Source organism: Callospermophilus lateralis, chromosome 7, assembly GCF_048772815.1.
Source record: "Callospermophilus lateralis isolate mCalLat2 chromosome 7, mCalLat2.hap1, whole genome shotgun sequence".
In the NCBI taxonomy this organism is placed as follows: domain Eukaryota; kingdom Metazoa; phylum Chordata; class Mammalia; order Rodentia; family Sciuridae; genus Callospermophilus; species Callospermophilus lateralis.
In genome coordinates this window covers 61569149-61586001 of record NC_135311.1, presented here as the reverse complement: position 1 = coordinate 61586001, position 16853 = coordinate 61569149, and the positions used below count along the sequence as shown (strand labels likewise).

Below are 16853 nucleotides of genomic sequence, written 5' to 3'. Positions count from 1 at the left end.
TATTGATTATTTCTTATGAAATTCTAAACTTTCAGAATCTTTTCAACAAAATAGCTGTTCATGCTTTACTATTTTCTAATAAAATATGATCTTCAAAAAATTAATAATGATTGGTCTTTTGGTTCCTAGTAATGCTATGTCTTATTTTCTCACATAATGCAAGTCGTATTTTTAAGCAACATACATGATTTGCACTAAGACTGAGTAGTTCTTAAACAATGTTACCAAATAACCATAAAAATCCTGAGTGCAGCAGAATCAAATGATCTTCATCATGTATGTTCACCTCATTGAATTGGATGCTACTCCTTTTGGATATTTTTTCATTTTAATGTGAAATAGAATGTTTAGCATTTCATTTGTAAGTTTATTAAGTGCCTTCTAAAAGACAAAAGTGGTTTCAGTTTCTTCCAAAGTTCACAATTCTCGGATGACATTTTCCTGGAAATCATATAGTTCTGGGTTGTCTTGAGTAAACAAATACTCTTTCAAAGATGAAATCACTCAATTTGACTGAAATCAATAAACATTTACACCTTTAGCTGTACTGTAAGTATATCCTGAGACCAAAGTAAAATGTTTTTTTCTATCTCCACAGTCCACTTGTTATTTTAAAATCTGAATATGTCCATAATTTATCATTTGTTTTGATGATAGTTTGACCACCAACTTTTTTTTTTTTTAATCATGGCTTGAAGCCAGTTTAAACTACTGCATGTTCCTCAAGTTTGCTTTGAAGGATTTTACATGAGATAATAAGTCTGTTCAGCAGCCAAGTGAGATATATTACTTTTCTTCCTGTAAACTATTGGTGAGTGCAAGCAGTCAATCCATCAAAATCCAAGATCTGCTATCCTCACCAAGTGAGCTGCCAGTTCACAGACACTTCTTTTTCTCCACAAAGGTAAACATACATTCAATCCTAAATTCCTGCTGGACAATGTTTTTGTCATCATTTCATGATCCTGAGAAATCTCAGGGGAAAAGAACAATCTATTTTAATGATGGGCTTTCTGTCTGTGAGTAATCCGAGAATCACTGGAGTTAACCAGCTCTACTCAACTATTATGTCAGAATCTCTCAGGCAGGTGGCCTGCATAGGCCAGTTCATTTTCTTTATTTGCCTGGTCTCAGCAGGGGACATTTCCTCCTCCTCCTCCTCCTTCTTCTTCTTCTTTTTCCCTATCAGGAAGATCTGGGTAAAGATGAGCTTTCTTTCTGCTATAGATTTTCCTACATAGTTTATCTGGGTATTTCATAGCTCGTAACTGTTCTATTTATGTAAACGTTCAACTGTTTTGTAGAATTCTTAAGCTCTTTCATGTTCTTATTAGTCAAATTAGATATCTTTTTTTCTAGGAACATCAATGGAATGATCTTCAATGTCATTGCAAAAGTTCCCTTTTGTAACACCATGTTTTCAGATACCATAATCTTTTAAACACCAGTGCCTCATACTTCAAAGCACATCTGCTTAGCTCTGGCTGCAGCCTTGAGTGTCCCTCAGCTTCCAGGGGTGTCTTCTCAGGAACTAGAATCCCACTGGGAGAGCTCCCTATGGGTAGGCCACCTGAGGGATCTGTCCACTGGTGGACCTAGCCCTTTCAGGTCTCAAAGGACCAGGGAGAAGAGGAAAAACTAAAGTACACAAACTGTTAAAAGCAACATTGTCAATCTGATGTTCAGAAAAGTTGCACCAATTTAGCTCTCATCCATATAAAGATTTGGGAATATCTTGGCCCATTTTGTGTTACTGTAACAAAATCCCTGACACTGGGTACATTTTATAAAGAAAAAAGTTTCATTTAGCTCACAATTTTGGAGACTGAAAGTCCAGGATCAAGCAGAACCCATTTGTTTGGCTGCTGGTGAGGGTTTTCTGGCTAAATCACAGCATGGTAGAAGGTATCACATGGTGTGCAAGAGCAGGGAGTGGTGCCTGTGGAAGAGGTTACATGGTGAGAGAAGCAGCAACAGATCAGCGAAGGACCAGGCTTGCTTTTTTATAACAACCCACTCTGGTGGAAGCTAATCCTCTCTTCCTGACACACTAGGCCTCACTTCTTAGAGGCCCTACCATCTTTCAGTGCCATTACATTAGAGACCAGCACATGAACCTTTGGGTGACAGACCATATTCAAACCACAGCAGGAACTTTTGTAACTTCCACGTGGTTGCTATTCTTAATTTGTTTCTATAGCAGTTAACAATCAAACTCATAAAAAGACAACTGGGAGAGTCTATGAAAGATGTCAGAGGACCAGAAAGGGAACATTGGGAAGCTGATCTTAGTGCTCAGACTGTGGAAAGTAAGATCGGGAAATTGGACATGTGATAAGAACTTATAAAATGCCCAAGAAATAGAAGAAAGAGGGACGAGATGGGGAGAGAACTTGGGTGTGTACTTTCACTCCCGAATTAACACAGAATGTTTCTGGGGACATGTCTGAGCACAGTGCTGGGCAGACAGTGGAGCTCAGCAGGCACTCGTGGCAGTGTGACCCTGGAGAGGAATCTGGAAAGTGACTTTTTTAAAGTGGCCACCTGCAAAAGGAACAGAGAGTGGAATTCCTGGACCTCATCATCTCCAGGGACAATTAGGAGCAGATATTGAGTGCAGGAGACCAAGAAGCCTCCCCATAACCAGCTCTCAACAACCTCAGGCTCATTCTTAACACCCTGTAGAAAACAGTGTGTTCAGCGAGGCTTTGTGGACTCCATAGCCAATTCCACTTTCCATCAATCCATCAACCAGCTGTCACAGAGAGCCCTGCAGGGTTGCAAATGAGGTGAAAGCTAGAGCGCCTGCTTATGAGGACTGTGGCTTTGGCCGAGGCCAGTGTGTGTGTGTGTGTGTGTGAGTGTGTGTGTGTGTGTGAAGGGGGCAGCACCCATGAAAGCACCACAAACCACATGAGACCGCAGAGAGCTGAGCATCTGATTGTGCAGTGGGTGCAAGATGGTGGGATGAGAGTCTTGAGGAGGGGAGATGAGCAGGATAAGGGCTGCAGTGAGGTGAGGCTTGAGCTTTGGTGATTCCAGGGGGGGCCTTTGAATCTAGTCCTTGCTAAAGAGCTGATCCTTCTGAGAGAAGGGAAAGCATCAGACCTCACTTTCTGTGTCTCCTGCTTCTTGCAGCAACCACCTGCTCAACCTCATGTCAGTCTAAACAACAATCAGAGAGAGATTCTCAAAAGATTGATATATTTGTTTGGGAACAGCAGAGCAAGGATAATGGGAATACATGTGTCATAGCCAATAATGTGTGTATCCAAGGAGGTGGAGACAAGGGGAAAAATTAAAAGGCAAAATGATGAGAACTCTATGATATTTTGAAACAATAATCTTGGACCACAAGGATTGATAGCAAGGGTGACACCAGTCCAAGTTTGGGTGGGCGGTTATGAGCAGATATCTTAGTAAGTATTTTTCTGTGCCAGGGTGTGGTGGCCTTTTGTACAAGTCTGTAGTTCCGTAGAATCTTTCGTGATGGCAAGCAACTGGACATGAGAACCATTCCTTCAGGACTTCCTGGCCTTATTTATTAGGAATGACACAAGTGACTCCATCTTGATTCTGGCAACTCTCACAATCACCGCACACGAGCTAGTTACCAGTGAAGGCAACGTGAAGAAAGGCACAGAGACACGCGGTGAGGGTTAAAACACAGCTCCAGCCCCTCCTACCAGGCCAACTTTTGTGACTGACGACAGGCTGCAGACATGACACCTCTGGCTGACCTTCCTCTGGGGCACAGGGGAGGCTCCCCAAATGCGTCTTCTGAGAGTCCCTAGGATCAGACAGAAACCCCAGCTCTGTTGCAAGGTCTGTAAACATCCTCATAGCCGGACATGTGAAGTGCTGGCATAGTTAGTCTTTTAATCACTGCCCCACCCCTCTGAGGAAAAAAGCTGATTTCAGCCACTTGAGGAGAGAGAAATAGCAGTGACCTTTCTGCAGAACTGATGATCACTCGCTCCTTATAAGGAGTGGACAAACAAAGAGCCCCACGCTCATGGCTCAGGAATGTGTGCGCTGTGTGTGTTCTTCCAAACTTACCTGCTAATTGGGCTCTACACCTGAGCGCAGTTTTTCTTGTGGTCTCCGGGACAGCAGGATGGGGGCGACTCCCTCCCACCGAGCCAGGGGAAAGTATCCATTGCCAAAGGTGATTACCATCCTGCAGTTCCTGAATCAGCACTGCTATTGGATTGAATGGGATTAAAGAACAGCTTAAAGAAAGTTCTCCGCCCACCCCCCTATTATTTAAGAAAAAAAATTCCCTATCAATGGTGATGCCTCTTTCTCAAGGGGTTTTTTTAACTCACAGTAAGAGAAAAATCCAAATTTACAGAATAGTGAAATAGAAGCTGGCAGGTAATAAAACCATCCGTCAGTCATTTCAGCTATTATTTACTCTAGGTCAAACATTCACTTATGGTCTGTTAATTCCTATGTTAACCCAGTAATTATGACCATTTTACAGGGCAGGATGTTGGAGCTCAAAGAAAGCTTATGTTGTTGGTTCGAGTTCATTCAGCTGGTAAGTGAGACACAGAGATTCGAACCCAAGTCTTTCAGACTCCAAGGCCAGCAGAGTTCTTTGAGTTGGAGCCACACAAACACCCTTAAGTTCACAGATGACCAGGGTCCTTCCTGGGCAGTACAGTGTAAAGAGGGAGTTTGGCCACCTGAACTTGTCTAATTCTTCATGAGATTTCCCAGACCTTCAAGAAATAAATGAATGTCATACTCCCTTCTAAACAGTTTTGTTTATCTTCTTCTTCTTCTAATCTTGTATTGCTCAGAAATAAATAAATAAATAAAACCAGAAAGCCAAACTCCAGAGTCCTGTCTTCACTCAACACTGGAGAAACACAGCCAATAAGACTGTCCACGGTCCTTTTGTGAAATGCGCCATGCCTGAGCTTCCCTCCCAAGTTGGCCTGCCAGCCTGTCCTTTGGCTGCCCTCACAAGCCACCCAGGCTGCACCCCTCTGGCTCCCACAGCTAGTCAGCTGGGCCAACCCCCATCTTCAGTGTCTGGTTGCCCAGAATTCTGCCCACCTTGACCCATCTTTTTATTTCTTGTGCACTCCTTATATATGTAACACAAGGTCCTAAGCTTGTGGGGGGCCAAGAGAGAGATGGGCCCTGTCTTCTCAGAGATGACATTCAGGAAGGTGAAGTAGATACTCACTGGTTTCTCAATCATCACTTCATGACAATTGCACAAGCCCTTCAGAAACTGCTAAGTCGCTGCGCGGGTGTACTGGGGCAGGGATGAGGGGCCTGACCGGGATTAAGGAATGAGGCAACATCTCCCCCAGAAAGAAGACAGGATGGCTGAAGTGCGCCAGAGGAGAGGTCGGTGGAGCAGAGTGAAGCCAGAGAGCTCAGCGAGGCCCCATCTTGAGGCCCTGCTGTAGTTCTTGGCTTTATCTTGGGAAGGAAGAGACTACATTGAAGGGTTTAGGTGGTGGCTGATATATGTGAACTCTCAACTGCCTTTGGTCTCCGAAATAGTTAAGTTTGCAGTAACATAAAAGTTGACTCTTCAAGGGGCTGTAGTAAATGTTTGTTTTTGACTATGAGGATTTAAGCCCAGGCCGTCCTCTCCGAGTCACTCTTGCCAGCAGTCTGAATCTGGAATTTCTTCTGGGTAGCAACCCCACAGTGAGTAGGCCCTCCAGGACCAGAGAGGTGGATTTGGGGGACTGTTAAGGTCAAATGGGGAGAGATGCAAGGCCAAGAATAGTGCTGAGATTCCAAGGACCGATCCCTCTGGTCAGGTTGTCCCATTGGTTGCTCTTGTGGGCCCTGGAGAAGCACTGAGAGACTACAGATGTCAGTCTCAGAGTTTGTCCTGACAGGTCACCACTAAAGATGGACTTCTTTGGTCCTTTAGTCCTTTTCTTTGTGTCCAAAAGGGCTTGCATGGAGGGAGCTACCAGAGTATCTTCTGACCCTACCACTGTGGGACCTCACCACTTCAAAGTGAGGGCCCAGGAGGAATGTTTTATGGTGGACAACTTTGAGAGAAAGAAGTGGGTCTGTAGAGGGGCTGGAAAGAAAGAAGACAGAGTGGGGGAGACCCACAGGGCATTTTGATTGGTTGAATGGCGGGAAGACAGCAAGGCAGAAGAACACTTGTGACTGCAGTATGATTCCACCAGAGACGGTCATGCTATGGAGAGCATTTCCTGTCCCAAGGAGAGAAAGATCCAACACACACACACACACACACACACACACACACTGCATATTCTCCCCCTGCCCCTCACTCCCACCCAGGCTGGGTGTGGAACCCAGAGCCTTGTGCACCCCAGGCAAGCACTCTACCACTGAGCTACATCCCTAGCCCCATAGAAGGGGATTCTAACATTTTTTTAAAAAAGTATAAATCTTATATCTGGAGACCACATTTTTTTTTTAACTTGTGGGAATGTACCTCCAGAATCTCCATAAACTGTGATTAAATTTCTGTGACTCAATTCCATGTAAAAATATATGTCAACTGGCATCATTAGCAACCTTGCTGCCAGTCCTGTTCTGTCAAATCCCTTTTCCTAGTATTTCATACGTTATCACACATCTGCAGAATTTTCCACTGAGTCTGTTCCCACTGAGAGTATTCCAGGGAATGGCCCCTTCCATGTAGTTTATCAGCAGTGCGTAATGCTGCTACCATGTGTTGAAAGAAAAGGAGAAAAAAAAAAGAGATAATATTAGTTAAAAAAAAAAAAAAGTGGAATTTCTAAACCACATGATCCAATGTGGCCAGTTCTGTTTCTCAGCTGTCATGAATTAAGAACGAATTAGCAAAAGGCTAAACTCCTGTGCAAGGCATTGCCCTGGGCTGAGGCCAAACCTGGGAATAACACACGCCTCCAGAGAGCCTCTGACTCTGTGGCCCACAAGCCATGGCTTTGTGAAGTGCCTGATGGAGCTCTTTTCCCAGTGGGGTGGGAGGAAGTGTTTTCTTGTGCTCCCACTTGGTGTAGCAGCTTGTACCCTGGCCGGGAAGCCAGGAAAGTGTCCAGAACCAGCCCTGCTCATTATTAGCTGTGTGCTTTGGCAAAGTCTCCTAGCCTGTTGGAATCCCTATTTCTTTATCTCTATAAATGGCAGCAATAATTCAACACCCTGTGACTGGGAACAGACTGTATGCTGGATCACATGTGAGTTAAGATACAGCCATTACCTCCATGAGAGGGGAGCAGAGGGTGCATGACATTTGAGTAAGCGCCCATTCACCCAATGACTCCTAAGACTGATGACTTGAATATAGAAATGTGTCAAGCTTAGATGAAGTAGAAAGACATCTCTACATAATACTTAATGTATTTTAATTGCTTATGCTTAAAATCACATATGATATTAAATATAAATATTGATTAATGTCGTAATAGTTTCAATTATATGTTTAAAAATCACATCATGTTTCTAAAGCAGAAATGTTGTCTTTACCCCCTCACAATATGATTTTATTTTTTTCTGTTGTGCTGAGCATCAGACTCGGGCTTCAGGCATGATTGGCAAGTGCTCTACCACTGAGCCACACCCCAGCCCTCACAACAAAGCTTTTAATCAGGCTCATTGATGCACCTTTGACATCAGTATCTGGATCTTCATTAGCTGGTTCTTCGAGCCCACTTTCTCAAGCACAGCATCTTCATATCCATCTAAGCTGCTTGAGATTCAGCACTTTTTGAATCTACCCCAAGCCACAATAATACTTTCCGTATTTGTGATCTGATAGGATATCCATCTGTCTCTAACATACAATATGTATTAATACTGATTTTAACGAGATTTTTAAGTCCACTCTGAGGGATAATGGGGTGGGGGTGTTGGCATGATTATATATGATACTTGCAAGAAAGGTTAGAGAGCATTAAAAGCTCTTGATGAAAACTGTTAAGACATGAGAGGATACAGACTAATTATATGAGTCATCAAGCTGTTAATTTTTCTTCACCTCCTTATTTAGAAAATAAGGCCAGTCAACATTTCCAATACTTGGTTACTGGGAGGAGGAAATGTGGTTTTAAATTCTAGCAGCAGTGTAGCACCTGGCTGAGGTGTGATTCAGGGTGATGGTTCTTGAAGCTCTACTCCCACACTAGACTCTATGGGACATGTTAAAGGAAAAGTAGTAGAACATTAAAAAAAATTTCCTTGCTTTTTATTCATCTGAGACAGATTAGGGTTTTTTTCCCATAGGTACCTTGACAAGAACCAAGGGGAAAACTAAGAACTTACTATCTAAGGCTGTAGTTGCAGAGGCCCACCTGGACCTCAGCATCATCGTGTCATTCTTCACTCTTCAGACTTGTAGGCATTTTCCTCTCCTAATCTCATATTTGTTCCCTGTGCATGCAGCCACCATGGGATGGGGGATGGGTACTGGCACAATAATAGCCACTGGAGGGGCTGGGATTATGGCTCAGTGGTAGAGCGCTTGCCTAGCAGGGGCAGGACCCGGGTTGGATCCTCAGCACCACATAAAAATAAAGGCATTGTGTTGTGTCCTACACATAAAAAAGAAATATTAAAAAAAATAATAGCCACTGGGATTTGGAGTAGGGGAGATTATGTTCAAATCAACCTTTACCCCTAATTGGTTAAGACTTCACCTCCAAGCCTTGGTTTCTTCATCTATAAAATGTACATAAATCTGTTGGAGAAACCTTGAAGATTCTCTTGAAAGACAAAATGGTATCATGTACTCAAAGTATTCAATAAAAATCTATTTGGCCAGTCAATAACGATAACTCCCTTCTGTCCTGCTGTTCAGTTGTGTCCGTCCTAGAGTGGTCAATGAATGGAGAGTGGAGGCAATAGTCATAGCGAGTGCTCTGAACCACTCCATGCCTCTTTTTTTCCTAATGATGGTGAAAGTTTTGTTTGATTTTCACTAAAAGAAATAATGCTTGTGAGGGGTGACCTCCAGGTCTAAGGTTGGCTGCTCTGATGAGCAGTTGGTCTGGAAAGGGGAGCCACCAGCATGGTCCAGGGTCATCCCTTACCTATTAGAGAAGATAAAGCAGCACTTGGAAAAGATCTCAGCAGCACAGGGAGAACTTCCCCAGGCAGAGGACGGATGAGAACCTTCAGGGCCACCTTGGCTTCCTGAACCAGCTTCCCAGATGTCACAGGAGCAAGAAAAGTCCTAACTCTTTCTATGCCAGAAAGAAAAGCAGCCTCATCCCTCTCCTATGATCTGCCCTCAGTCAAGCTTGTCAGAGTGAGAAGAAATTATTTTACCTTCTCTAAGAGGGGCCTATCTTGGTCAAAAAAAAAAAAAAAAGATGGAAAAAGGTCACTGAATGATAATTAAACTCTGAATTGGAATTCCACGGGAGTTGGGGATGGAGACAAGGAGAGAAAGGTCGTGGAGGAGTGATGGGGGAAAAAAAAGAAAGATGGTGAGCATCCCAGTTAATTCACTGAGTTAATAAGAATTAAGGGTAACTGAAGGCTGGCTGGGTGTGGCTGCAGGAGGTGGGACACTGGGGACATGGCTCTGGGGTATATATATTTGGTATGTGGCGAGTGGAGTCTCTGTGCTTTCTGATCATGATGTGAACTGCCTGCCACACTCTCCCACCGTGGTTTTCTGCTTCACCTCAAGCCCCAAGGAATGGAGCTGGCCATCTATGGATTGAGACCTCTGAAACTGTGAGCCCCTAAATAAACCTTTCCTCCTCTAAAAAAAAAAAAAAAAAAAAAAAAAAAAAAGATGACGAGCTTCTTGGTTGAGAAGTCAACAAGCTGCGAAGAGAATGAAGAAGTCTATTGAGAATATACAGTCACCAGCTCTTCCCTGATGTAATGCCCTCTGCAGTGCCCTTCAGCAAAGTCAGCATTCACATAGGCAGGGTAGGAGAAGCAGTTTTCATAGAAATCAGGGGGAAAAGACAAATTCCACATGTGGATCACCATGATGTCAGATGAAGACAAGATCTACAGAACAGGGAGCTGAGTCAGGAATTGTACGCGGAAGCAGGAACTCAGAGCCGAGGCTGACCGCAGACAGGCCTCCTGAGGATTGATAGGTATCTTAGAGGTGATCTGTAGGTCCCACAGGCTTTTGAATTGGTATCTGAGCTTATCCTGATGTGAATTAAAGGATGAGGTAGATTTTTTTTTGAGATCCCTGCATGTGGCATATCCTGAACAAGTCAGGCCTGTTGTCCCAGTGCATTTGGGCATATACCTTGCTGTAGGAGTGTGTGCCACCAAGCAGCGAGGCTCTCTATTGTGTAAGGTGGAAGTATTGCCACCTTCCTCTTCGCCTGTCTCCCAGCTCAGCATTTCAGAACCAGAGGCACAATTCTTTTGCCATCACTTTTTCCTGTGTTCAGGGTCTCCAATCTTCTGATGGCTTTGAATTCCCATCAGAGATTCAGGCTGCTAACCCCACATGGCAGGTCTCACTGCTGTCTACAGGGGGTGTCCAGACACTTGCTTTTCATCTTCTAGGTAGACAGAAAGAGTCCCAGAGTTGTTTGACAATGGGTCCCCCAGGGCCTCTGCTATCTACTCCGATAATCCACTCACCTCCATCTGTTCAGTACATGCTCCCCAGTCCCTATCCCCAGGCTGAAGGGAGTCTCTTTCTATTAACCACAGTATCATCCATCAATCTGACCTTGACTGCCATGTTCCGGGGACCAGCTGGCCCAAAGAAGCCTGTGGAGGGCGTTCCCCACCCTTCCCTTCCAGGGACCATATAATCTGACCTTTCCATCCCACCCAGATGTCTGATTCTGACTAGGGTCTCTCCTTCCTCTAGACATTCCAGTGTGTTGGCAGAAGTCACCGTGTTTTATGGGAACCCCTCTGTCTTTGACTTTCCTGAAATTTCTGACCTCCCTCTATCAGTTGCTTCCTTGGGGAATATCTAGTAGAGAAGAGCCAGGACCCCACAGGCTCAGGAGCTTTGGCTGCCTTGACTTGCACTGCTCCAGCAGGCTGTCCTGGCTGACAATGAGCCCCTTATCAGGATCTCTGTCCTCTAAGTGTACTGACCTCCCTCTCTCTGTTCTTGTAGGGGATGCGCCTCAACTGAGGACTCTTTTTAGCAGGGCCTTTCAACCAAAGTATTGGTTTAAGGTGCTGCTGGACCTCCAAGAACATGAAGACCAACAAATGGAGAAAACCACAGGTTTTAGTTTCCTCCACAATTTAGTCCCTTCATGCCCGGAGGCTGGGCTTTTGTAAAATGTCCTGAGGGCCTGGTCACAGCATCTGACTCATCCTTTTGTCTCTTAAGAAACTCCCTTTGCCCGCTGCCTCTTTAGGCTAAAGAATTCACCTCTGCTTCTCCAGATGTCCTGTTTTCAATAACAACTAAAATGTCGTGAGCATGTTGTAGGTGCCAGGCACTAACATTTGACTTTCATTTAATTCTTTCATTTAATTCTTATAGCAACCCTATAAACTGGGAGCTACTATTAATTCCCTCATTTCACAAAAGACAGAACTCAGAAGTTAGGCAACTTTCCTGTTCAAGTAGAAAGAATCATGTTAAAACACAGCTTAGAGCCTGGACTCCTTAGTTCTGTGCTGTGCTGCTTCTTGCTGGGCTTTATCTGTGCATTAGATAATTCCTTTACCAAAGACATCTCCCTACTTCCTGCCTACCCAGTGAGTAGATGATGGGTATATGTGACCAGCTGTTCTTAACTTGACACTTGTAACAGGTATGGACTACTGTTTGGGGGACGAGTGGATAGGTAGATGGGTGGGTGGACAAAGGGCAGTTAGATGGATATGGGTGGATGGATGGATGGATGGATGGATGGATGGATGGATGGATGGATCAGTGTATCTAGATGGGCTGCCAGGTGATCACGGGTCTTTCATGCAGAAAACCTTTTGGAACACACGGAGTTCAAGTAAACCCAGAGCTACACATTCTCTAGCTGCTCTGTTTCCTCTCTCCCCAGATCCTAGGGTCTTTTCTGTTTGCAGGAGGAAGGTTTTCTCTGGGTGCCTAACCCCACAGAACAACTAGAGCAGCTGTGTTCCCTCTAATAGTTATTTCCGCCTGGGTTTATTTTTTCAGATGCTTCGCACCCACTTTGGAATTCAAAAAGGGCTTGTCAGGAAAGATTGGTTTTCAGTTGCCCTGATCCTGGTGGGCCAAACCTGACTCAACAGCATCGGCTTGTGGGATGTACTGTTTATGTCTGGAGGTCAGTGATAACCCTGTCATACAAAAATAAGGAAATCCGCATCTCCCAGTGCACTGACTGCACAACTGAGGCTAAGATAGCCTGATCTGTTAACCTTGAACAAATTCATGGAGAAGGTTGGAGACAAACTTACCTGTTGGCTTTTTTCCTCCTTCATATTCAGGTCTCTGACCATTATAACTACAACCCACACAACCAGACTTCTCTTCTCATTCCCTGGTTCCAGATGACAAATTCACTCTTGCTAAAGTACTGGTGACTTACTGCTTTCCTTCAATAAAAGCCACGTCAAACTCAGAGGCAAAATCACTCAAATTGCTCCAAGCAAGTGATACTCATTGAACCAGGCAAACTATCCTTAATGAAATTAGTTTTTTGGGGGGATTCTTTTATTAATATTAATATTGAATCAAATGGATCAGAGAATAACTCAAGGCCAAATTCATTTTCCATTGACTCTAACATCTCTACAGAGGCTCTTTCTGTCCTCAGACTGAGAGTTTGGAGTGCAAATATGCCAACTGCTCTCACCAACTCCAGCACCTTTAGCCCATGTCTCACTGCAGGGTGTTTACTGATCAGAAATGGCCTGGCCTTCCACTTTTGTGGGTTTATCTATCCCTTCAGAATGACCAAAGGCCTTTGCTGTGAAGACTGGGCTGAAGTGTGCTTCTGGCATGCCCCCATGGTCACCCACAAGCATTTGTAGTACAGGAAGGTGGAATTACCTCCTCTGGAGAATTTTCAAGATATGGACTAATGTGTATAGTTTAACAAGGGCATGAAAGAGAGGAAAGGAAAAATTGTATTTGTCTTTCTTTGGTCTCACTTGAAGCTTTTCGCTAATCCCTACATGACCAGTTCTAATCTTTTTGTTTGGTTGTGAGCTTGGGTTACAGGTAAACTCTGTGAACTTTCTACATGAATAGTTATATGTACATGAAAAACAAAACCCGGCAAGTTCTTTTCCTTGTTCTCCAAAATGCTTTCCGTCCTTGAACTGAAATAATGAAGTAGGAAATTGTTGTCATAGTCAGTCAGTCTGTTTAATGTAAAAACAAATCAAGCCTTTATGCTCCATGGATTGTGGAACAAACCTTGCCCATTACAGGTGTGTCCCAGATCCTGGCAACCATTCATGTTGGGGCCCAGGCTCCTTTCTTTTTCAGGTGGGAAAATGTTTACACGGGAAGGAGGTGTACTCCTGGCAGGGAGAAACTCGTCAGGGTGCGGTGGAACTTTTGTGAAGACTGAAGAAAGACACACGGCTTGGCAAGCAGAGTGAAAGTGGATTTCAGCTCGCACTTGGCCCCTCCTTTTGGTGATTGTGTGTGAGGCAACCTGGGCCAGGGGACCACACCTCTTTACTGTGAAGATCTCTTCCTGCTCTGGAGTGGGGAAAGGGTGTCTTGGTTCTAGGAATGCCTGCTGTAGATTTGTTCACCACAGATCTGAGAATGGCAGTCATGTCAGCGATGGAACAATGAGTTGACCATAGTAGCCTGGCCAATGTCGGCATTGCCCCCTGCTAGTTCAGAGGCGTTCGCCATCAGTGCCCATTCAGTTAAAAGGCACTGAATCTCCACTCCTGCAAATTGCAAAATTTATCAGAAATCTTCCAATCAAAGCAACTCTTAGATATGCAAAGGGCAATTGATAGAAATGAAGCTAGCAGCATCCTTGAGAGGCTATATGGACCACCTCCTCTGCTTTGGGCTAAGCCACCACTGACATATTCTAGAAATAGTTCTGACAGTTGATGGAAAGGCTGCTGGTTTGAGTTTTCCTCTGGGAAAAAAAATGCTAAATGAATGCTGAAAGTTTCTTGAATGCTTGTATTTTTATATTTTAATTATACTGTGCAATGAAAGGAAAATCCTCTGTAGAGTCAAACATCAACACCCCACTCCTATTACTCTCTTGCCCCTTCCCTTCCCCTCTTCCTCTTTGGTTGATTCCCTGGGAAACCATTCTGAACAGGAGGAAAATGGGCAGGAAGGTTGTGAGGCAAACACTCGGGAACAAAGCCTGAAACAGTAAAAGAAGCAGGCCTGGGCAGAAGGGGCACAGTAGTACAATTGTTCCAGGGGCCACCACAGCCTCAGTTTAGCAACCCCAGCAGACAGCATTTCTCTTCTCAGCATGAAGCTATTAGTCTCAAAAAAGGGCTGTGATTGGTGCAGAGTGGATCCTGCATCACTCCTTGGTCCAGTCACTGGGCTAGGTGATGAATGATTATAACTGGCCAGGTCCAGGTTGCATGACCCCCAATAATATAAAATAAAAAAGCTTTCTGAACCAATAAAAAACTCTAAAAGTTGCTGAAAAGATTGTACATGTGTATATGTGCGGGTATACTGCTGAAAATACACTTGAGGGCCTAACAGAGGGCCTAACAGCAGATGCTCAACAAGTGGTCAGTATTATTTCCTCCACTGCATCCCAAGAATGAATACAAACTATCTTTTTTTTTTTTTTTTAAATCCTGGGGCAAACAGGTGCTGATAAAATCAACATTGGATCAAAACCTCAGCCTCAAACTTGAACTGAGCCTGAACCTTTCTGAAGAACAAAGAATGCTCGGCAAACATTCTCCTCTCGCATGTCTAATCTTCATGCATCCTTGCTCTTCCCAAACCAGCTGGGGCCAGATCACCAGGACCATCATAAGGATGCTTATCTCCCTGACAGATATCCCATGATCTGAAAGTATTTCCCAATAAACTCAATTTCCAGTGTATTTCTGACCTCTTCACAGAACCAGAGGATTTGGCTGAAGTGGGGAAGATTCCCAGGTCAGGCTGAATATCAGCTTCTGCAATTACTTTTTCCTAAGAGTGGATTATGTATGATCTTCCCTCCTGGGAATGGAAAGCCTCTCTAGAGCCTTCTGAAGAATTAAGAACAGATAGTTCTGAACCTTTAGTGATAAGGCTGCCTTCCCTTGCCCACCACTCCCCTAGTCCACTCTCCATGGACAGTTGGATGCCCCAATGGTCCTCAAACCAGGGGGACTGCCCTCTGCATCCTTAACATGTTCACTGTTTCCCATGCAAGAACCTACTCTTCCCAGTTCCCATCTCCATAACTCACCCCTCTAAATCCTCCCCCTTTTCCAAGGCACACCTCACAGTCTGCCCTTTTCTTTGGGCAGGGGGTACCAGGGATTGAACTCAGTGGCACCCAATCACTGGGTGAGCCACATCCTCAGCCCATTTTGTATTATATTTAGAGGCAAAGTCTCGCTGAGTTGTTGAGTGCTTCACTGTTGCTGAAGCTGGCTTTGTACTCCTTATCCTCTTGCCTCAGCCTCCTGAGCCGCTGGGATTACAGGCATGTGCCATTGTGCACTGCTCCCCTACACCTTAAGCCAGTTGTGCCCTTGACTATCTTTAATCTTATGGAACATACATTGTGCTTTAGGCTGGGTTAGCTCGAGAGGTAAGATTCACAATTTATTTTAAAAACTTACTCCAGGTAAGTAAACTTACTCCTGTAGTAAGTAAACTTACTCCTGTAGTTGCTCCAGGTACGAAAGGTAGAAATGCATTGGATGAAACTCACCCAGCCAACATGAAGATCTTAGTAGCTCACGTAGTACACATTGCCACCAATTAATTCCCAACACTTTTAAATTTGTTTGCTTGTTTTAGGTCATTCCTGAGATCATTCTGTCACTAATCTGCTCCAAGCTTCAGTGTCCTCAACCACAAAATGAAAGCTTCAGGTTACGTGGTCACTAAAGATCTTTTCCCACTAAGCAATGAGTCTCTGTTCTATTCTGTAGTTCAGCGGTCACTTTGCTCCTGTTATGATCATCCAGTGATACAGAGTGTCCCTCAGAGCTAAAGAGAATTTGGAGCAGAGGTTTTTGGAATAATAGCTTATCTATGTTTGTTGGATGTGGTCAGTGTGGTTGTCAAGTTAGTGAAAAGCCAAGCCATCCCTCTTCACTAGACTTCCATCTCCTCATCTATAAAATGGGGCAGTTGAAACAGAGCCCATGGCGGCCCCTTCCAGTGCTGATATGCAGTGATTCATAATCATTCTCCCTCTTGCTCCCACAGGAGCACACTGTGTTCTACAAGGACATGGTTGCCAAACCACCTGGCAGAGGGGAACAAAAACAGCCACTCCCAGCCTCACCACACAGAGACAAGCGGAGCTTTGAAAGCAGCTGCAATGGAGTTCAGAATGCTTAAATTTTAGTTGCTGGTTTCAAGCTCATCATAAATTCACCACAGGAACAGTTAAACAAATTTGATCTCTGGAGAGGAAGGGGCAGCAGCCAACGATGCTAAATCAAAGCACTCAGCCTCATGGGCCCACTTCCCCTCTACCTGGTTTGCTGCCTCCTGGGTCTTGGCCACAGCCTTATTATTTGACTGAATCACTGTCTGTAGTACTATGTTGAGTATTCTCTGGATTCAGCATACCTGTTGGCCAGGTACCCATCACTCAAAAAACTTATGGAAGATGAACAAATTAGTCAAACAGCTTAGATTTTGTGCTCCTCATAAGAACAAGCTTTAAAATGACTGCCTCTTAGCCTACGATTTTCATCATGGTTTCTTTATTAGTTCATTCCTGCTGATATAACTAAATGACTTAGACTGGGAGTTTACACATAATAGAAATTTACTTCTT

The 16853-nt window shown here is 44.2% G+C and overlaps 1 long non-coding RNA gene and 1 pseudogene across 1 annotated transcript; one reads left to right on the top strand and one right to left on the bottom strand.

The window, feature by feature from the left end:
* Window positions 1-519: 519 nt before the first annotated feature.
* Window positions 520-3843, bottom strand: LOC143404320 (KATNB1-like protein 1 pseudogene; annotated as a pseudogene).
* A 1444-nt stretch (window positions 3844-5287) lies between these two features.
* LOC143402951 (uncharacterized) lies at window positions 5288-14946 on the top strand. The gene is made up of 3 exons (XR_013091802.1): window positions 5288-5367; window positions 12077-12206; window positions 14705-14946. It is a non-coding gene; the product is annotated as an uncharacterized LOC143402951 (long non-coding RNA).
* The last annotated feature ends 1907 nt before the right edge of the window (window positions 14947-16853 follow it).